The 23,420-nt window shown below is 34.7% G+C and overlaps 1 protein-coding gene across 4 annotated transcripts in view; it reads right to left on the bottom strand.

Moving 5' to 3' along the window:
• LOC138696083 (uncharacterized) overlaps positions 1-23,420 on the bottom strand; it is a 233,227-nt gene that overhangs the window by 155,408 nt on the left and 54,399 nt on the right. The window contains exon 1 of one of the 4 annotated variants that reach the window (XM_069820612.1): positions 16,648-16,843. The exons of 1 other annotated variant lie outside the window; for it this stretch is intronic. The gene's annotated coding sequence lies outside the window, so the exon portion shown is untranslated. Of the gene's footprint in view, positions 1-16,647; positions 16,844-23,420 lie in introns of those variants that run through there. 2 more of the 4 variants (XM_069820610.1, XM_069820613.1) reach the window with 2 other exon arrangements.

Here is a 23,420-nt window from a genome sequence, read left to right on the forward strand (position 1 = left end):
ATACAATATGAGACCAGTGCTCGAAAAAAATTGTTTATCCAGGAGTACAGGGTGTGACAGTGAGCTTTATTTTTTTAATGGCACACTATTTTAAGATTTACATATTCCGAATCTCCATTAAATTTTAGGAATAAGTGCGTAGAAATTTGACCCATTCACCCGTTTCATGTATTTTAATTATTTATTAAACTTGTTTCATGGACTTCAAAAAATAATGTTGAGCAGACCATAAAAATAAACAAAACACTATTACTAACCATAGGCGGAGTTATAGTTGACATGGGGAGGCACTGCCCCACCAAACTTCGCCGAACGTTTTTTTTTTCTATTAACATTAGAAAATATTGAATTCAAAAGAATTTTCTTGTTTTTACTTATGATCAAGTTTCTGTGCTTAAATTGACGAATTATTGTCTTCAGACCATGTGTCTGGACTATAATATTTATTTTAAATTGCTGAATGCATAATAATTTCTATACCTCATCCGAGGAATGGAAGCACTATAGGCCTAATGTTTTTCTTTTGTAACAGCCTGTACTGATGTGTTAGAACTCTGCAGGTGTTCTAGCAGCCATTTGAAGAAATATGAGTAACATACTGTATAACAATGCAGAAAAAAGGAAAGTGATCCCGGTTAAACTTAAAGACGAGATTAAATAAAATAATTAGAATTCACATTTCATATGATATCTTGCTCTTTTAAATAAACAGATAAAGTAAATGTAAAATTGGTCCACCGCTGTGGAGTAATGGTTAGCACGTCTGGCCATGAAACGAGCGGTTTGGACAAGTTACTTGGTTGGGGTTTCCCTCAACCAATTGAAGCAGAATTGCTGGGTAATTTTCGGTGTTGGACCTCGGCTCATTTCGCCATCATTAATTCACATACATCATCCATACAATAGCCCGGGTTAAGTTCACGGTGGGGCGTGCTATACTTGTACAAGAGCGCGGCTGTTCGGCTACCCAATCATTCACAGAATAGGAGTGGTAAGCACAATAAGCCTCAGGCTGCAGTGCAAGCCTTCGGGTCCCTCTTTCTTACAAGAGAAATAAAAAGTAAAATTGTCTGTATATTTTTTTACAATTTTACTTTATTTTACAATACCTTTGTTAAATGATCATATTCTGATATACTGTACCAAGGTCAAGCTATAACGGGGGAAGGGGGAGATAAATGATGTCCCCCATAATCTCGTTATATCGGGATTCTGTGGTTTTGCTTTGCCCCCCCCCCCCCAAGGAAACTGTTCTCTCTCCGCCTATGTTTACCACAGATGCTCAAAATGAGAACCATTCACAGCAAAACAATGTTCCACTCTACCACGAAAACAGCTGTTCATTGTCTCTCTCACAGTTACATGACTTTTTTCAAATCATTTTCATTTATTGTATTCCATGGATCTTATATCAGCAATGAAGTTTTAAGATGTGGATCAAGTCAAGAGTTGCACAGTTTCTTGGTGAGATGAAGTGAGGCCGAGGATTCGGCTTAGATTATCTGACATTTGTCTTACGGTTGGGGAAAACCCCGGTGAAAAACCCAATGAAGACCTGTGAATGATTGTTATTTGACGAGATTGTGGTTAATACATCTTATATGTTTGGCATTTAAGGATTGCTGGACTCTCTTTAACCGTACAACACTCTGGGTTTAGACATGATACGAGTGAGTTATCCTTCAGATGTCTTTCAACTCCGAAAGTCCCTAACAGTCACTAGATAGCAAAGATCGCTCTCTGACCACCAGGGACTGTACGTCCGGATCAGCCAAAGAGTTTGTAATACTTACTAGAGACACATACCCGTGAGTCGTGAGTGGCAGGCAAGAAAAATGTCACAAATTGAATCGGCTAGCATCCGCCATTAAAGGGAGTGTTCGCGGGCAAAATTCGAAAACGGTACCACAATACATTGATGTAGCCTGGTGATAGACACTGTTTTAAACGTCTTTTACAAATGATGAGTCGTGATGAAATAAACATGAATGGCAGAGGAGCGCTATATTTATTAAAGTATTATAATGGTTCATCTTTGGCGATATTCTAAAAAATAAATTAAATCACCTATATACACTCGGAACAATTATGTGAAATATTGAATAATGGCAATGTCAGCATTAATTTTCAGTATTACTAGTATTGTTTTAAGGACATACTAATGGATATTTACTGTAATATTTAAAATGATCTATATTTCAGTCCCTTCATGCAAAGGAAGAGGAAGGTATATGGTGCTTAGAAAATATTTAGTGGTGAAATATGAGATCATAAAAATTCTGGAAACAGATTTAAAATATAATGAGAATAAATTTTATCATAAAACAATCTATTCATTGTGTACTTGATGACCACCAAGTTAGACGTCAGTACAGACTTTTTAATTAGTAGCGGTAATAGTAGGCCCAGGAGTAGTTTTAATAGTAGGCCTAGTAGTAGTGGTAATAGGCCTAGTAGTAATGGTAATAGGAGGCCTAGTTTCGATAGTAACTTATTAGTAGACCTAGTAGTAGTGGTAATATTAGGACTAGTAGTAGTGATAATAGTAGGCCTAGTAGTAGTGGTAATAGTAGGACTAGTAGTAGTGGTAATAGTAGGACTAGTAGTAGTGGTAATAGTAGGCCTAGTAGTAGTGGTAATAGGAGGCCTAGTTTCGATAGTAACTTATTAGTAGGCCTAGTAGTAGTGGTAATAGTAGGACTAGTAGTAGTGGTAATAGTAGGACTAGTAGTAGTGGTAATAGTAGGCCTAGTAGTAGTGGTAATAGGAGGCCTAGTTTCGATAGTAACTTATTAGTAGGCCTAGTAGTAGTGGTAATAGTAGGACTAGTAGTAGTGGTAATATTAGGTCTAGTAGTAGTGATAATAATAGACCTAGTAGTAGTGGTAATAATAGACCTAGTAGTAGTAGTAATAGTAGGCCTAGTAGTAGTGGTAATAGATGTAGTAGTAGTGGTAGTAGTAGGTCTAGTTTTTGTGGCAATAGTAGGCCTAGTAGTAATGGCAATAGTAGGCCTAGTAGTAGTAGTGGTAATAGTAGACCTAGTAGTAGTGGTAATAATAGGCCTAGTAGTAGTGGTAATAGTAGGCCTAGTAGTAGTGGTAATAATAGGTCTAGTAGTAGTGGTAATAATAGGCCTAGTAGTACCGGTAGTGGTAATAGTAGGCCTAGTAGCAGTGGTAATAGTAGGTGTAGTAGTAGTGGTAGTAGTAGGTCTAGTTTTTGTGGTAATAGTAGGTCTAGTTTTTGTGGCAACAGTAGGCCTAGTAGTGGTAATAGTAGACCTAGTAGTGGTGGTAATAATAGGCCTAGTAGTAGTGATAATAGTAGGCCTAGTATTAGTGATAGTAGTAGGCCTAGTTTTTGTGGTAATGATACGCCTAGTAGTAGTGGTAATAATAGGCCTAGTTTTGTTGGTATTAGTAAGCCTAGTAGTAGTGAGACCTGGTTAGTAGTAGTGGTAATAATAGACCTAGTAGTAGTGGTAATAATAGGCCTAGTAGTAGTAGTAATAGTAGGCCTAGTTTTGGTGGTATTAGTAAGCCTAGTAGTAGTGAGACCTAGTTAGTAGTAGTGGTAATAATAGACCTAGTAGTAGTGGTAATAGTAGGCCTAGTAGTAGTAGTCATAGTAGACCTAGTAGTAGTGGTAATAATAGGCATAACTGGGTCATCAGCTATATTTTCACTAATTTCTTTGCATTTCATACAACCAAAAACTAGAAGTACATAACTTACTGTACAATACGGAAATTACATGATTAATTCATTTATTGTGAAACAAAACCGTTTTAGACAGATATAGTCTGAGGATTTTCTTATGCACTCTGCTATTATAATCCACTGTAATATGATGGCACCTAACCCTTACAGACAGACATTGTTGAAACCAACCTTATAAACCTGATTAATGTGTTTCTGGAAAAACTTTATCAAAGAAATATTCCGACATTCTGTAAACACATTCAAAGGAGGAACTGCATTTGGAACATTCTTTCAAATATTAAGATATGCATGCTTTCCTGAGCATCCTACAATAGTAGCTATGTTCGAACAATTATTTGCGGCGCAGTATTTCACCATTTTCTTATTATTTCCCTTCAAGTGTACTTATATTTATTCGTACTCCTCAATAAGCATGAACTGCTCGCACTCCCGGCGAAGCATCAGCTCCCTTTAATGGCGGCCGAACAGCGGTTCAATTTTGTACGCGAAACTAGCGCCGTTGGTGTCTCTAGTTATATATTACAAACTCTTTGGGGTCAGCTTACTTCATACCCTAACGGTGAAACCTAACAATTTTCCCCCCATTACTACATATGCTAGTGGATTGTGGTGATTTTCTAGTTTGCAGGTTGAATTTTCTTTTGCCAACTTCGTTTCGAATTTCGATACTGACAAATACTACAAACGGTAGTGATTATGTAACTGTTAATGTTGGCAGCTGAGACAGACTGGAGTTTATGATATTAAAATTGTACTAGATTTCTGAGCCAGTTACTGGAAGCTAGTGAAATTTCAACATACTAATAACTAATTAATACATAATAGTTATGTTATATGTTGCGTTGTGGTTACAAATTAAAAACTATAGTCAGGTAAGTGTAAATAAACATAACATACTTCGGTATGCTAATGTAGGTTGTTAATCGATAGAAATACCATTTCACATTTTAATTAATTTCTTTCGTGTTTAGATTTTTGTTACGATAATGTCAAAAAGAGGAAAAAGCATGGTAGCGACTCCACCAAGAAAACGTAAAGCGTGCTGCGAGAGTGGGAATAACTTCCCCTACTAGCGTTGTTCTTTCAGATTTAACCGAAAGAAGATAATGAAGAAGGAATAAAATTATGCTCACGGAGACAGGAATTATAACTAGAATAGCAAAATTATTAGGAGTAAATATTCTTAAAGCATAGGCTACATTCCATGGTTATATTCGGTTTTCGGAGTTAGTACTAATAACTTAATGTGGTCAAAAAATATATATTTAGGTTAGGTCTCGTGAATCAATTGTTTAGTCAAACCAATGATTTTCATATTGCCAGACAAAATACCTAACATATTGATCTCTTTCTCGTATAGTTTGCTTACGAAAATATGTTACAAATTATTGAATTACCTAGAATATCCTTCCAACATAATGGTAAAGTACTGTAAGTAAATAGCCTAAGTTATTCAGTACGTAGGATCGTGATTTTACTTCATATGGTGATATCCGGTAACAGTTGGCAACACTGACAAGATGGCAATATTTGCTGTTCTTACGTAACCCTCACTATAGTAGGCCTAGACTCCCTATCACTGGATGGTTACTAGCGAAGAACGCCACAAATCATCCCATGTCAGCATTAAAATTTCCCCTGATTCTCTCTCGTCTAACGTCCCTGTCCGATAGTCTTGTCCGTTTCACAGAGAAGTAGAACTGGCTAGTCATCTGCAGTCGAAATCACCGAAGCTCGTACGTCTTGCTTTCAACCATACTTTTTAAATGAAATGGAATTCCATTAAATGAAGAGAAATGTAGGGAATGTTGGTGAAGTGATGTGTGTAACTTTAGCGGAAATGGAAAAATCCCGAGAAAAACTTCATTCTCAAATCATGTCCACCATGAATATAATTTTGGCGAACAGCGAGATTCCAACCCCAGTTTGAAGAATGATAAGCACGCACTATAACACTAGGTACTCGTACATACAGGAGAAAAGCCTAAAATAGTTTACAAATATGTATAATAGAGTAGGCGAAATCTTAGCAGATCCAGAAAATGATGGAAAGACACAGAGATAGACGAAAAATCGTACGAAGGAGTCAGCAAAACAGTACAAAATTCCTTGCCACAAACTTCTTTCAAGAGCAGCTGTCAGAAAGGTCAACGTCTACAATGGGCATGTACAAAGCTGTTAGTGATCATTATGTGTTACAGTACTCTATTCGGAAAACGGGTTCTGCAGAGAGAAAGGGCTCAAACTGACTAGTTTTAACGACCTTATGATTGATAAACCGTCCAATAACTAAAGGTGAACTTTAGAACTTTAACATGCTAACCTATGTTATCCGGAACGGTAATGACATAGCATTAAATTTCCAGTTAGGCCTATTACTAAATGAATACGATTTCAGGAGAGGTCCTTCTACGATTCATGGTATTCTGTGCCAAGGCACGGATTAATAATAATAATAATAATAATAATAATAATAATTATTATTATTATTATTATTATTATTATTATTATTATTATTGCTATTATTATTATTATTATTATTATTATTATTATTAACAAATGGCTTTTAAGGAAACCGGAGGTTCATTGTCGCCCTCACATAAGCCCGCCATCAGTCCCTATCCTGTGCAAGATTAATCCAGTCTCTATCATCATATCCCACCTCCCTCAAATACATTTTAATATTATCCTCTCATCTACGTCTCGGCCTCCCCAAAGGTCTTTTTCCCTCCCGTCTCCCAACTAACACTCTATATGCATTTCTGGATTCGCCCATACATGCTAAATGCCCTGTCCATCTCAAACGTCTGGATTTAATATTCCTCATTATGTTAGGTGAAGAATACAATGTATGGAGTTCTGCGTTGTGTAACTTTCTCCATTCTCCTGTAATTTCATCCCTCTTGGCCCCAAATATTATTCTAAGCATCTTATTCTCGAACACTCTTAACCTCTGTTTCTTTCTCAAAGTGGGAGTCCAAGTTTCACAACCATACAGAACAACCGGTAATATAACTGTTTTATAAATTCTAACGTTCAGCTTTTTCGAGAGCAGAGTGGATGATAAAAGCTTCTCAACCGAATAACAGGCATTTCCCATATTTATTCTGCATTTAATTTCCTCCCGAGCGTCATTTAGACCTATATTTGTTACTGTAGCTCCGAGATTTTTTAGTTTTTACACCTTTTCAAACGATAAATTTTAAATTTTTATATTTCCATTTCGTACTATGTTATGGTCACGGGACATAAAATAATAATAATAATAATAATAATAATAATAATAATAATAATAATTATTATTATTATTATTATTATTATTATTATTATTTTATTTATTTTTATTATTATAGTATTATTTGAATTGATCTTATTCCTAAAAGGAATACATTCGCCATAATAATTATAATGGTCCTCGGAGGTCTAGCGGATAGCATTCAGGCTTTGAGTCCGAGATTCGCAGGTTCAAATCCAACCGAGGGAAGGAAACGAAAGCTGGGAGGCCCATATCATAGATTTACAGCACGTAAAGAAACCTGTGCCTGATAGAGACTCCAGGTAAAATCCGTCGACCGCTTCTCGCCCACGTTTCATTTCGACGCTGAATAACTTTTGCAATTGAAAGCGTCGTTAAATAAAATACCTATTCTGCTATTAATTACAGACTTGTTCTGGTAATAATGACTTGTAGAAATTGTTTTACAATCTAGCAGTTATCAAGTAGCGCTAGACTGACCGGAAGTTCACTTTTACTGCGGCAGTTTTTATGAACGGCTTCTTTCAATTTTTTCATTAGAGAATTTAGGCCTATGAAAGATATAAATAATTCGATTTCGAGACCAACATGGAAATACATTTTTCAGTATCCTTCACACCAAAAAAGTTGTTTTTGACATACCTTTGTATATAGAGAGTTCTCTTCAGATTTTGTTCATAGCCTATGAAGGCCCCGGATTTTTATGTAATATGAAAGTGCGAAATATGTACATAAAATGTAGTAAATATCGGGGAAATATGTAATTAAATATGTAGTATTAATAAAATATGTAATTTAAAATCTCTTTTTATTAATGCATTAAATTCACAAAAATGTTGTCACAATTTAACAGGTCAGTTGAAGTGGGAGGCTATGGCCTGGAAAGTGACTTGCCGTTTCCACCTCACTGTATAGTTTGCAAATACAACTTGTCTCTGGCACAATTTATGCTTTTTTTTTCTTGTGCCTTAAGATTTCCTAGAAAAATATTTTTCTTTGACACACAAAATGGTATTTTGATTTACCTAACACCCGACCCAAACCCCTCGCCTACTTTCAATTTGTAACATAGTTAAATGGCCGGCGCACCTGACCATCCCAGATTCTGAGAAAGCATTAGGGCAAATGTATAGAGTTCAGGCACTCCGAACGATTATGTTTTACAGATAAAGAGTTGGAATCCCTAATTTTATGTTTGTTTTTTATTTATAAAAGAACTATTGCCTATAGTTGTGAACAAAACATAACGACGTCAGTTTCCGAGCCCTCCTTCTTTACCAGCTTCGTGTACTATAGTGAGAACAAAAAGCGGCCCTCCAGTCGGAGTAATGGGACAGGGATGTTAAGATATGTCCAAGTATATATGAAAAAAAATAAATAATTTATTCTGACGAATAAAAGGTATTCAATAATAGTAGGCCTACATTATGCAACGAGCCTATAATGAAGGTAATTAAGAAGTGAGTTTCATAATTTTCATACGAGCTTCTTAATTACCATTATAGGCGAGTTTCATACGACTTTTTATGCTCGACCATATTTCTAACTTGATATTATTAATTTTAATTGTATCTGACCTTCAGCAATGTTCCGTATGTTGTGAGATGTGCGCAGACGCGAAAGTATTGATTTTTTTCCGAGGAACAGATATCCACATTGACCTTGCTAGGCCATAAGAACCTACAGAGATAACATTGAAATTAAATTAGACATTGAAAAACGAGATGACAAATTGAATTTATTTGAATATTATTTACAATTAACGCTAATTGTTATAGTAACAGAACATAACCTTGTGCGACAGTATTTGATTTCCAGCCTCCGTGACTTTTCGCTAATTCTCTTTCGATTGCATATCCGAGAATAATCGATACTTGCGGTTTTATAACGGTAGAAAGCTGACCTGTCATTGGCTGAACAGTTGTAACCTGAGTCGTCATTGGCTGAAAGACCTGACCTTTAATGAGTAGGTATACTTTAATGACATGCATTAAAGGTCTGCTACCAGGTGTATAATTACTACGTTTCGGCATGGTCGAACATAAAAAATTAAAAATTCAATAATTGCCTAGATATGTATAAAAATTTCATATTCTTTGCATTATATGTCAAATATGTAATATTACTAAGAATATGTAAAAATATGTAAAATGAAACTCAATTGTAACCATATCAGAACCACAAATCGCCGACATTCGTCATTTTCAGTAGTCTACAAGTAAAGGAATGCAATATGTAATTACATAAGAATCCGGTCTCTACATTTATATCTAAGCTTAGTACGAGAATGGTGGACATGAAATATGTTTTTGAGTCAAAATTAACATTTGGAGGGCTCCCTGCAAAAAGGGGGTGACTTCACGTTTTGGTAAAATTGATGATTTGCTTGTTTCATACGTAAGTCCGTAAGTCCGATCTTTTAATCCAAGAATGGTGTAATTCCGAGCATTTGGTAGTCAGTTACATTGGAATTGAAGCTGAGCTCCCAATCGTTTCGTTGCTAAAAGGAGGCAGCTTCTAGAGCTATATACAGGATGAAGCGTTAGTAGTGCCATTAATTTCAGGGAGTTATTCTTTGAGATATTTCAAACAAAAAAGTTTAATAAAATTTTGCTCGTTTTTACATTCTTTCCGAGATAAAAATTGTTTTATATTAAATATTTGAAGCGTGTTCTGGGAAAACCACTGATTACTTACTTACTTATTTACAAATAGCTTTTAAAGAACCCGCAGGTTTATTGCAGCCCTCACATAAGCTCGCCATCCATCCCTATCCTGTGCAAGATTAATCCAGTCTCTATCATCATATCCCACCTCCCTCAAATCCATGGGAAAACCACTGATTTAATTTCCAAACTGTTTAGTCAATTTAAGAGAGCAGTTTATTGTGATAATACATTATTTAAATAATTTTAGTTTCGTCTTTTAAATGTGCAGAAATTTCAGCTAAACAAATGTAACTTTTCGTCCTTGCAAAGAAATTTTACATTTGTTCGCGTCAAATTTCTGCACATTCAAAGGACAAATCTAAAATTCTTTCAATCATTTAATATCATAATACATTGCACTCTTAAATTCACGCAGCATATTGGGATTTAAATCAATGGCTTTCCCAAAACACGCTGTGTAGACCCAATGTTTTATATCATTTTTATCTCGAAAAAGAAGCAAAAACGAGCAAAATTGTATCAAACATTTTTGCTTGAAATATCTCAAAGAATAATCCCTGAAATTAATTACGTTGCTTGCGGTTCACTTTGTGTATGTGTACGTGCATGTGTGTTGTTTGTAGTTTATGATATTCGCATAACATATTATGTGTGTTCAGTGCAAAAGTGGCTTTTCTAATTACGAGTATTTCCAATATTATTGCAAAAAGGGAGTAGCTCCGTTATTTGGTTATATTTAACTCCCTCAATTACTGTTTATAATAAATGAGTGAGTGATAAAATTAAATTCCTTGGTACGTAGGACATATTCTCAGAAAGCAAAGAAGCTCAGTTAAAACTTGAATTTTTTTAAATATTTTTGTTGTTTTCCACAACTTTGTAAAAGTGGAGCTACCTCCTTTTTGCAGGAAACCCTTCATTTACTCGCAATGAGCTCAAAAATTATTTAACAGTAAATGTAAAATATCCCTGTTATAAACCATGCAGGCCCAGACGGTAGCGGGAGGTTAAGGCTTCCCACATTTCTTAAACAATCGGCATTAGTAGTAATAGAAATATCAGTCCTACGTGCCTGCCACCTTTACCCGCAGGGAAATATCTCTCATACTCATTTCTGTTAGAGACTGAGTAAACCCTAGAATCTTGTAAGCAAACATTCTCATGGTGGCAGATAAAAGGTTTATTTTCTTCCACCATATTAATACTGTCAAAACAAAACAAATGCCTATACAAATTTTGGCTATTCGAGCGCAATCACGAGAGTCCCCCAGAAAGTAAGTTTCCCTGGGGCCGTTTACAGAAAGAAATCACAATTTTATGGAAAGGTTTATTGGAACAGATACAGATATTGTTGTAGTAGCCTATTTTTCAACATATTCTCCACCGGAAATTAGACATTTGTTATGCCATGGGATCAACTTTTATAGCCTTCTGTCGTAGAAGTCTGCCGCCTGGGATCGGAACCAGTGTGTGATAGGCGTCGGCACATATCAATTGTCTCAGTTCCGTTGGGGAATATGTTAAAAAATAGTTCAAGAATTGTTGTATCTGTTACAATAAATCTTTCCATAAAACTGTGTTTCCTTTCTGTAAACGACCCCAGAGAAACTTACTTTCTGAGGGGCCCACGTAATTGTGCTCGAATGGCCAAAATCTGTGTAAGCAATTATTTCGACAATATTAACATGGTGGAAGAAAAAAATAACTTTTTTTTTTCTGCCCATATGATAATGTTCGCTTGTTAATGCGGCCAGAAGGGTTAGATCAATGGAAAAAATCTATAACCAGGGTGCGAATTAAATTTTCTGGTGGGGGGGTATAATCCTAGATAAAGAATACCATACGTAAACTTATTATTATCCTCATTCGATATGCCTCAACGCTTGGTCGCACTGAGTTGCTTGTCTTGCATCTTGATCATAATAATAATTATATCCATGAGCAGGCTTAAGATAAGATGTGTAATTCCTAAGTTATTAATTGTTGTCAGCTTGTCGGTGATGATAATACATCAATATTATTTTCTTTGCATACTGTATAATGTCCTTTATAAAGTACTGTATACTTTCATTAAAACAATTATATTTTGTGAGGGAAGATAGAAGTTATCCCTGGCAGGGATGTTAATATGAAGTTATGAGAGGGGATACCTTTCCAACAGGGGGGGAGGAATCCTCCCACCCACCCCCCGTTAATTCGCACCCTGACTATAACCCCATCGGGAATAGAACTCTGGACCTCCCAACTTGCAGCGCAATGTCTTAACCGCGACGCTATAAAAATATTTACTTTTTTCATTATGAGAAGTAAGCCTAAAGAGAAAGTATTGTGATGCAGCAAAATATGTACTGAGAGAATTTGCGCAAATACACATTCTGAACATCAATGATACCGAAAAACAAAGGTTCTCTACATGTTAACTATCAGTGGACAGCAATTTCCCCTAAATAGTTGGTCGAACTTTATTCATATTCATTAGATCTATCTATTAGTTAATTTATGTGGGAATGTTGCACATAAAATATGTATAGGCCTATTTGTTTCAGTAAAAAATTGATAAGTTTAAGCATAATAGTGATTTGTCAAACTTGTTCTAATGATTCTCTTTCTAATTTTGATTTTTATAGGAGATGATGTAATAAATGTAATTATGTAACCGGTATATTACCGAAAGATTTTACATCAAAGGCATTGGACTATTATTATTATTATTATTATTATTATTATTATTATTATTATTATTATTATTAATACATCAGCCTGTCATAACAGATGACCATACAGGTCCAGAAAACAATTTAAAAAAAATGCAGATATGGAATAGAGAGAAAAATCAATACAGTAGATAGCAATCATAGTAGGCTTACCATATAGTATTTAGAAAGTTAAAAATTAAACATTATATAAATGATTATGTAAAATGCCTAAGGATGTCTTTAAGATATCTAAACAAATATTTTTAATATCTTGGGATGTCATATCATATTTTTTTAATGTCAGTAATATATTATTACGTGTCGATCCGCGGGCACCAAAAAGCAAACCCCTCATCTCCCATGTGTAATCAATTGCATTATATCTCTCACTCAAGTGAGGAACATATGGGCGGTAAACGACTTGTTTTTCTTGATCAGCCGCTAAGGCTTGGGATACATCCTTTTCGAACCATACATTTGGGTCCAATATTACTGCTTTTTTCGTCTGTCTATTAAGAGCAACTATATCCTCTCGTCTGTTAGCCCTACTGCCATCCTCAGATATACAATATACTTCTTCATGTACTTCAAGATTTTTACTTTTCCTTAAATGTGAGACAATATAAGAGCGAACACTATGATGACGTACATTGAGCAATAAATCTCCTTTAGGACATAATCCATAAAAAAAATATATTTCCAATGTAGGCCTACAAATTTTTTAGATAAAATATTTGGATCTTAAAATGTTATCAGGATTGCTTTACAAAATTCACTTAACTCTATGCATTATGAAAATAGAGCAAAAAAATGCACTTCAATTTTCTCTAAAGCCAATTCATACCTTTAACGTCATACCGTTAATTAAAAACTTCTTCGGACAAAACTTCTAGAAACCTAGAGCAGGAAGTTAATTTTCAAAACTTGCGTAACCCTAGCCGCCAGGAGATAGAACAACGAAAATTGTGCTTCAAGACATACGTTGATATATTAGTCCCCTATCTCGGAAATTCCTAAGTCTTCACCATAAATAATTTAAATGCCTTGAAAGGGTCACTAGCTGCTTTGACCGCCAGATGTAAACATTTGCTTTGTATTAGAGGGTTTGTCCATGGATAATTTCACTTGAATAGTTGAGTGTATTGTTTTCCTGAAGAAGGGCCACAGAAACTCACTACAAAGGACTAGTACCTTCCATATTGCTGTCAGTTTTCAACAGTGATTTTCTTAGAAGACAAAGTAATGTTAAAAGCTACCTCAATATGCAAAGAGCTGTATAGTATTAATTTTTGCAAAATCAATCACACACACATTTAGTTAAGTAACGTGATTTATAAACGAAGTCAAGTATGTTTTTGGGTTCTATAAAGGGTAATGTCTTGTTTGTGATCCAGAAAGCTGAAGTTCATATTCTAATTTCCGTCCATTATATATTTTAAGCAGTAATTCAAAAAATAAGCAACAAACGTTAATAATTAGAGACCGGATTTTAAAGGGAAAAATTTTATCAAAAAAGGACAAAAAAGGGAAAGTTATAGCCCAAAAAAAAGGACTCCCCAAAACACACTTCAGCACATTCATGGATATACATGGCACACACAATCTTACATTTATCTCTTCACAACATAAGGAAAGTGTTGTATTTGATACAGTCAAAAAAGGACTATATTACTCCATCAAAAGGTGCTATTTTAATTGAAAACACACTTCAGCACATTCATGGATACACATAGCACACACACGCTTATATTTATCGCTTCACAACATAAGGAAAGTGTTGTATTTGATCACATTCAACATTTCAATATGTTTCAATATGATTCTGCCTCTTTGAATGCAGAATGTCTTTATAAACAGAAAATGACCGCTCAACATCAACTGAAAGCAGAGATGAAAATGTTCTTTTTATCTTGAACTCTAAATCAGCACACTTTATTAGTTTTTCAATGTCTGGAATCAGAAGAAGAACTATATTTATTTTCGCTTGCTCAGAAAGTTATAGGCCTATCGGAAAAGTATAGGAAAATTATCTAAATGTTTGCGACATTGTGTCAAAAAAGGACCAAAATATGAGATGTTTTTAAAAAAGAGGGCGAAAAGGAAATATGGACTAAAAGGGGAGGGGGAAGGAAGTCAAAACCACATGATTTGGTCGGTGAAAGATAGTTTTGAACATCGTAATTAATTATTTCATGTTTCATGTTGAAATAAAGAAAAAAGGGATTCCCTTTAAAAATCCGGCCTGTATTAATAATAATCGGAACTTGATAAATGAATCAATCATTTCTAGAAAGCCTTTATTCCATTTTTTGATACGAGGGAGTGTGAAAAAGTAACCTTAGACTAATAATTGTTTTATTAATTGAATATGTACAATAAGACTACAAATACTTCATCACTATTCAACACAGTCCACAGTACGTTCAATGCAAGTGTTCCTGTTATACTATGTTGAAAAGTAATGAAGAGTTTGTAGTCTTAGTGTACATATTCAATTAAGGTTACGTTTTGACTCTCCGTCGTAAAATCAGTTTAAAAAAACGCTATCGTATTCGTCTCACTTGAATATACACCTTTCTGCTGAGAGAGAACATTATTCCACGTATTTAATTCAGATTTACCCAGGCTACAGAATAGTCACAACATTTCTGAAAGGACCCAATTTTCGAATAAGACCATGCTCATGGAGATCTCAATGCTGTTGTAATTTTGGAACGAAGTCCTTTTAGAAATCATTGATTCAATTATCGTAAAACGTATGCTGTTGAAGTATTAAGTTAGGGTATTATAAATCATTCATTCATACAAATAATGATGTAGGTAACAGTGGGTAAGCTAGTAACACTTTCTAAGGTCCAAAAGAATAAATAAGTGCATAAAAATAAAGAGCGTCACGAAGATGACATAGCCTAAAATCAGACGTTATGTTTCTTAACCATATCGTGAATACTATTACCGTTTATAGCTTATTTTCTTGAAGTATTATTCAAAATACATACATAAATGAAATAAATTAATAACTTATTCACATAAATAAGAGGATGAACTTTCTTTTTTGTATTACACATAAAAAGACATTCTTTATAGCCTTAAAGCAAAATTACGACATTTTACTTCCAAGAAAAAACGGCACAAAATGTAATGATTATATTCCAGTAACTAGGACTTCACTTGAAAGTTTATTTCACAGTCCTTCTAAGTAGGCGGTACTGTAATATTTAATTTTTTTTATATTTATTAAACATTATTTTTTTATTTTTTGTAAGGCAGTGCAAAATCGATCGTTTATGCCGAACTAAGCATTATGGTGTTACGAGTTCAGCAGGCCAAGCCGTTGTTTGTGCTATCATCATTTTGTTTTCCTCCGTTTTGAGTTCTCATTTTGTCGTTTAATGAACGAAGACAAGATTTTCATAAAACATTTGCACCAATATGATAATTTATCTGCCCGTCAAATTGTAAGGAACTGCGTTCAGCGAGAATGGTCTGTTTCAAGTGTACAACGATTGATTAGCAAGATACGGACATGATATCCCTCCTGAGAGATTATTGCGTGAAAGATTGCATTTCTCAGATATTCTGATGTTTTCCGCTGGAGTTTCAAAAGAGATCTTAATCCTATGGACTATTGTGTATGGAGTCAACTACAGAACAAGAATTCGTAATATTGAACATTTAAGATAACGCCTTCTTGAATGTTGTGACCAGCTTGATCAAAGACAGATACCCAGTGCTATTGGACAATGGAGAAGACGCCTACAAATGATTGTGCGTGCAAATGGCGGTCACATAGAGCATCATTTTTAATTTTGATTATTTGTAAGATCATTAATTATGATTAATTTTACTAACTTTCAGTTTCTGCATTTTTAAGTAATAAATCGTCTTCAAAAACTACATTTTTCGCATCATTGTGTATTGACCTCCATAAGATTTTAATTGAGCCTCAAAAAAAGTCCTCCTACTCTTTCCAACAGTGTATTCATTATAAATTAAAGCTATATATTTCAGAAAATAGAATATTTCTAATCTTGTGTCGTTCTTTTTTGGTCCACTGTGTAGATTTGTGGAATTATTTTTTACAAATTCACACGTAAGTATATTGCAATCATTTCTAATGTTATTTCTCATTTATGAAGACCGGCATTTAGAAGTATCTGAGCTAAATGTTGGAGTATAAGTTAGGCCTATTATATCAAAATTCTAAGAAATGTATTAAAGACAAACGAAATATTATGTATCCAAGGTAATAATTAAAAAAGTGGCCCTATGCACCTGATGAAAAAGAAATCACTTTTTACCTCAAGAATTCGTATTCCAAGTGCGACGTCTTGTACGCGGTTGTGTACCTCCGTGAATTCTTTTCTTCTTCGACACCTCTAGCTTACTGGACTGTCCTTCCCGTCGCCAGCTTCTCGGTCCTGAGCGCTGTTTCAACACAGTCAAGGAGGGGCTTATTTGATTAAGAACGTCGCTGATGTCACAACCCTTTGCTTTTCCTCGATCGGTCCGACATAAGATGGGCGGTGAACGTCGCTATCACCTGCAACTACATGAAGTGTAGGCCGGCATTCTCTTATGTGTGATTGGCTGTCGATCTAAGTCTTCCCACTTGGAGGCCAGTGCAAATATTTGAAAGTTTACTTAAACATTCTCGTAATGGCACCCGAATTGATAACAGATGAAGAAATGCCTTCTAGGTCTCACTGCAGAAATCACCTTAACCACCAGATGTTTTATGACGTGCGATTCCGATGTATGAAGGATGCCGAATGAACGGAGTGTAGCCTACTGCAATTAGGGTCAAAGGTACCTGAAACAGTCTAATATCTTAGCAGAGTCCGCTAGATGGCATTTGTCATTAGCCTGCGCTCTATCCGTTCAAACTAAAATAGATTCCCATCTGTGCTCAGAGATTAGACCCCAAAGTTAATATTTAGCCCTAGTGTTTTTCAAGCGTTTGTTAATGAATTCGTTCTAGTCAAGAACACTCCATTTGAATCGGATTTTTTAAAAAGGACGTTAGTCAGGAAAATTAAATTTTGTGGGAAATTGAAAAAAAAAAACTGTTAGAGAAAAACTATTTGGAAATACAGTAAAACCTGTTTAAATCGGAACCTGAATAATCCGGAATTCTGTCTATTTTGGAACAATTTATTGCTCCCGGAGAAATTCGTACGTTTTATGTGTAATTTTTCCTGAATAAAACGGAAACTGTCCAACGCGGAAACAGAAACTGTCTGCTACCGTTCATCATTGCTATCTCTGTTTTCTTTCTTTTTTCTTGTATTAGCTCGATGAGAGCTCTATAGTGTTCTTTTGACTCTGTTGACCCTCTATAGGGCTTTAACTTAATTTGTATTATTTTCATCAGTGTTTGTATTTCTTTTTTGTATTTATATGTGCTATCTGGTAGGATGGAAGAGAAGGCCTTATGGCCTTAATCCTGTCAGATTAAATAAATAAATTATTAAATTATTAAAACGGAAATAATATTTTTGACACGCTATTTTAATGTAAACTATATTTTGAAGCAGTATGTAATTTGAAGGAATGTACGAAATATGTAGGTCACTAAGATAAGTTTTATTTGCATAATTTTAGGGGGAGCGAGAGTGTATTAGCCTGGCAGTCATAAATTTCATTACACTGTGACTAGTTGCAGGAAATGGCACCTAAAGTCGAATTTTTTATTTTTTTATTATTTTTTTTATTGTGGTTTAAAGAAAGAATGAAATACCGAGCATTAAAAAAATTCATGGTTCTAGGTGCTCTAGTTTTTAATATATTACTTGTTGAATATAGATATTAGGCTATATTGTGTACTTTTCGAGAAAAATGCAAATTAAAGTTTTCATTTCTTTTCTTAGCAACTATAAGAAAGATTTAGGCATTTAAGAAGCACTGTATAAAACTACGTCCTAGTTTAGTATGTAAAAAAGCCTACAGGTAGCGCAAGATGTCAAAACATAGAAATGCAGTTCTTACACCGCAAATTCGTTATTTTGTTCTCCTGTAAAATTTCCTTTCACGACTTTAGGTCCCTTTTCGAGCAACGGGTCACCCCCGAAGGCAGACAAGTATATTCAAAGATTTTCAATGCTTGATACCCGTAGTATACTGTCTTAGCTGGGCAGAACGCTAGTGTAGTGATTTCGTGAAAGAAAAAAGAAGTTGCGTAAAAATGTATCATTAAGTGATGAAGTAAAAGTTGTCGAGTTAAAGGAAAATGAGAAACGAAGTGTATGGGAAATAAAGTTGAAGTTTAGGTGTAACACTTAGAAATAAAGACTGTATCATGAGTGAAACAGGAAATAGCTGATTGTGTGGAAATAAATGAGAGAGCGGGTTCTTCATGCCCTTTCAAAGACCATGCTAAGATCTGGATCTATTTGCAAAGCGAACCCTTGAACTGGCAAAGAAATTAGATAAGCCAGAATTCAAAGCTTCTAATGGATGGCTCCTATTCCAATTAAATAATGTGCTGTGATATACAGAACAGTATTATAATATAGTGTTAGATATTAAATTTACTGTGATTAGTAAACTTTAATAGTGTTTATGAGTGAGTTACGATAGTGAGATTTTCATCAATATGATTTACCAATGGAATAAGCGACAGAAAGCTGATTTAATGTCAGTAGTGTTAAGAGGAATATTTTGTGGCATGACATTTTCTTTTTCATCTATACAATTGATAAAAATATTCCATTTTAACTTCACACCTGAATAATACGGAAACCTGTCCACAACGGAAAAAAAATTAGGACAATGTCACTTCCGCCTTGAATAGGTTTTACTATATATAATTCCGGACATGTGGGCTGATAGTATAAGTTACAGTTGGTTTTTAAAGTAATTATAAGCATTATGCGGATACTTAAGGTTTTATTGAGATTTGAAATATGAAAGAAACCGCCCTTTAAAAAAATCCATTTTATGACAAGTAAATTCAAATAAGATAGGCCTACAGATATTTTCGTGCTATTCTTCAATTACTTTAATTGATATCATACACAATCAATAAACAGAATGTATAGCATAATAATTATAAATGAAGAAAATAGGAAAATATCATGAATGATAAAGAGAAATCAGTCTTTTCACTTCGGATGTATTGTTATCCAGTCATCGTACGTTGTATTAGGCCTACTGTCTGTAGGCCAGCTGAAAAGTTCTTCATAAAATGCCATATGCTCACTTGGGATGTACTGCTTCATTTTTTCCAAGTCTTGCGCTTCTTTCTGTTTTATTGGCACTTTTCCTGCTGGATATAGTCCGGGTCAGCTTACTTCATACCGTAAGGGTGAAACCTAACCATTTTTCCCCCCATTACTACATATGGTAGTGGATTGTGGTGATTTTATATTTTGTAGGTTGAATTCTCTTTTGCCAACTTCGTTTCGAAATTCGATACTGACATGGTAGTGATTTTGTAGTTAGTATGTTGGCAGCTGACACAAACGTTGTCGACACTGGAGTTCCATGAAATTAAAATTGTACTAGATTTCTGAGCCGGTTACTGGAAATTAAACATACTAGTAATTAATTAATATCAGTATCAATATTAATACATTATAGTTATTTTATGTGTTGCGTTGTGGTTATAATTCAAGATTCCAGAATCAATATTATTGTTTAGTCAAACCAATTAATTTCATATTGCCAGACAAAATACCTAACATGTTGATCCCTTTCTCGTATAGTTTGCCTACGGAAATGTGTTACAAATTATTGAATTATTTAAAATAACCTTCCAATATAAAGGTAAAGTACGGTAAGTAAATAAGTCATTCAGTACGTAGGATCGTGTAATATCTGGTAACAGTTGGCAACACTGACAAGACGGCAATATTTGCTGTTTGGGTACAGTTCTTACGAGACCCTCACTATAGACTGGGCTTGTTAGTGGAGGATCAGATTCTCGCAGAAGTGCCATGAAGAATGCGTGGCTTACAAATTCATTGATACTATTAGATCTTTGATGTATCCTAATCTGTCAAGTGTATAACGGTACGCATTGCAAAATTGATCATCTCATTTCTTTGTTTGTTCCTTCTTTCTTCAGAAACAGCAGTCTTTTAGTAATATTTCTTCTGTTTTCAGCTGTTCGCATCAGCCACCACTGCGAATTGAAGAGTTTTAAAACGATGATTGTCATTGACTACTGACCAATTAAAACAAGTTGTGATTTTAACTTGCGTCTCTGACAAGCCAACTTACAATGTTATTGGCGCTCCTTCAAGCAAAAAACGATGGATTTATCAATGTATTTTCGAAACTATGATAAAAATGAAAATGTAAAACATAATGATTTACGCCCTTTTAAAAAATTTAATTCAGTTCTTTGTAGTCCTACACAATCGCGGAAAACCCACATTATGAGGGCTGGAGGTGCTACCACAGTTTAGTATATACAGTCACGAAGCTCAATATGTAGTAAATATGCATACATAGATAGTTGCCAATCACTAGGATCGCTAATATCGCCTCATTACAGACAATGCGAAATAGTACCGGCACAGTCAATTGTTCCTAGCACCCTCACAACTCAAGCTTCGTGACTAGACTGTAGTGCTAAGCTCTCTCTCAAGAAGCGGCAGTCACGTGACGGATAATTGTGTAAAAGTATCGTTTATACAAAGAGAAAGTTTGTACAAATTGCTTTCCGTTGTATTGTATTGTATTTATTAACATTCCATTGTATTCATACATTGCTTCACAGCTAGAATATGGAACAGTCAAAAAAATTAATACTATTATATTTTTGTTAATACTACTGTATCTCCTTTTTTATATTGATTGTATTATTTTATTTCTATTTCTCTTGTTTGTTTGTAATTATATTCTTCATTATGTATATTTAAATTTAAATAAATAAATAAATAAATAAATATTATAAAGTCTTAAGTCTAGTTGAAATTATACAGAAGAGGTTTACAATATAATCTACTAGTAACTTAAAACACATGTTTTAGAATCAATTTCATGAAGGTCGTTGAATCCATGAATTCACCTACAGAATAGCAGGCGTGAGAAATTAGGCACTTCTTTAATTTGAGGTTACTAAAAGTGCTCACTGCCATATAACGCGCTCCTTTTTTGATAGCACGATAGACTAGCAGATGGAGTATGAAAGTCATTTTTGACACGTGTTTATGCTATGAACTGTTGAACTAGTTACAAAGTTTTCACGATTACATACGAGGAAGATTATTAATGAAAAAACATACTGACAAGTAATGGGAATTATTTGTAATTTTTTGAAAATAGTCCTACACGATTCCCTAGATTTGGCACCTACTATTATTCTAATTACTCTTTTTTGTAGTAGGAATATACTGTTACTATCTGTAGAATTTCCGGAGAATATTATTCCAAAACTCATTACCGAGTGGAAGTATGCAAAGTATATTCTTTTTAAGATAGGCTATTATATTTTCTATCTTTTGCATAGATCTAATATCAATTGGCTCAAATTAACTCCATTGCGGAGACCTGTGATGAGAAATATATTCCGCGTATGACAGCACTTATTTGCAGATAGCTCCGAAATTTACCTCGAACCAGAGTGCTGCAATGGAGTTAAATCGCTCGCTTGAACTCGGTCGAGTGTCACATCCTCGAGTGAGATACGATCGGTCGTGATACGCTCGTAATAAATAGAAGCACAGTACAAGGTCATCTCACCGACATGTCTTATCTTGTATGGAAGGCGACAGATAAGATACACATATGTTTTGCTCACACGGTAAAAATAAGGCTTTATTTTCCGCGTTTATGACAAACGTTTAAAGGAACAGTCAATGGAACGTACCAAAACAGGAACATGAAGTTATAAATAAAATAGTATGAAAAACTTCGATGTACAGTTATTATTGGTAATTAATTAATAATTATTCAATATTTGATTTACCACATATATAATATGATAGGTCCACACATAGTGTTCCGCCTATATACTGCGACAATGTAGAAGAGTTTTACAAAATATTATTGATTTACAGAAATGCATATAGAGTGTTAGTTGGGAGACCGGAGGGAAAAAGACCTTTGGGGAGGCCGAGACATAGATGGGAGGATAATATTAAAATGGATTTGAGGGAGGTGGGTTATGATGATAGAGACTGGATTAATCTTGCACAGGATAGGGACCGCTGGCGGGCTTATGTGAGGGCGGCAATGAACCTTCGGGTTCCTTAAAAGCCATTTGTAAGTAAGTAAGTATTATTGATTTACATAGCAGTAGATTAATAACAATATAGTACAGAAAATATAATAAAACGAATAATCATGCTGCACAACTGTTACAGACGCAAAGATTGATACACTGATTATTAGAGATTATTATTATTATTATTATTATTATTATTATTATTATTATTATTACTAGAAAACTTGATACAGTTCTTGCATTATCGTGATTATGTTCTCCGTTTATAATAATTACATTTACATCCAATAACATCTATCAGATGTGGCAAAAACAAAATCACTCCCGTGTGGAAAAAAAGAAAACATTTACCTAGATTTATATTACATTTTAAAGCAAGTTTTGTAGTTGTACAATGGAGAGGTTAGTTAAACACTGCAAAGTTTTGAAATGATAAACATCTACGATGTTACTAGACAGTTCATCACTGTAACGTCCACACCTGTGGAGTAACGGTCAGCGCGTCTGGCCGCGAAACCAGGTGGCCCGGGTTCGAATCCCGGTCGGGTTGAGGTTTTTTCCGGGGTTTTCCCTCAACCCAATACGAGCAAATGCTGGGTAACTTTCGGTGCTGGACCCCGGACTCATTTCACCGGCATTATCACCTTCATTTCATTCAGACGCTAAATAACCTAGATGTTGATACAGCGTCGTAAAATAACCCAATAAAATAAAAAAAAATAAATCATCACTGTAACAAAAACGAATGTCTAACGCTCGGCTTATACTGTTCGAGGATTTATCGCTCGTGACAATTTTACCCATCATGCATGTGCGCTAGCTATCGGATTATGCTATGAACTACTTGGCGCTCGAGCGAAAACGTCCGATGCAGACCTCTGCCTCGAACCGCTTACCGGC

This window comes from Periplaneta americana, chromosome 3 (assembly GCF_040183065.1).
Source record: "Periplaneta americana isolate PAMFEO1 chromosome 3, P.americana_PAMFEO1_priV1, whole genome shotgun sequence".
Taxonomy (NCBI): domain Eukaryota; kingdom Metazoa; phylum Arthropoda; class Insecta; order Blattodea; family Blattidae; genus Periplaneta; species Periplaneta americana.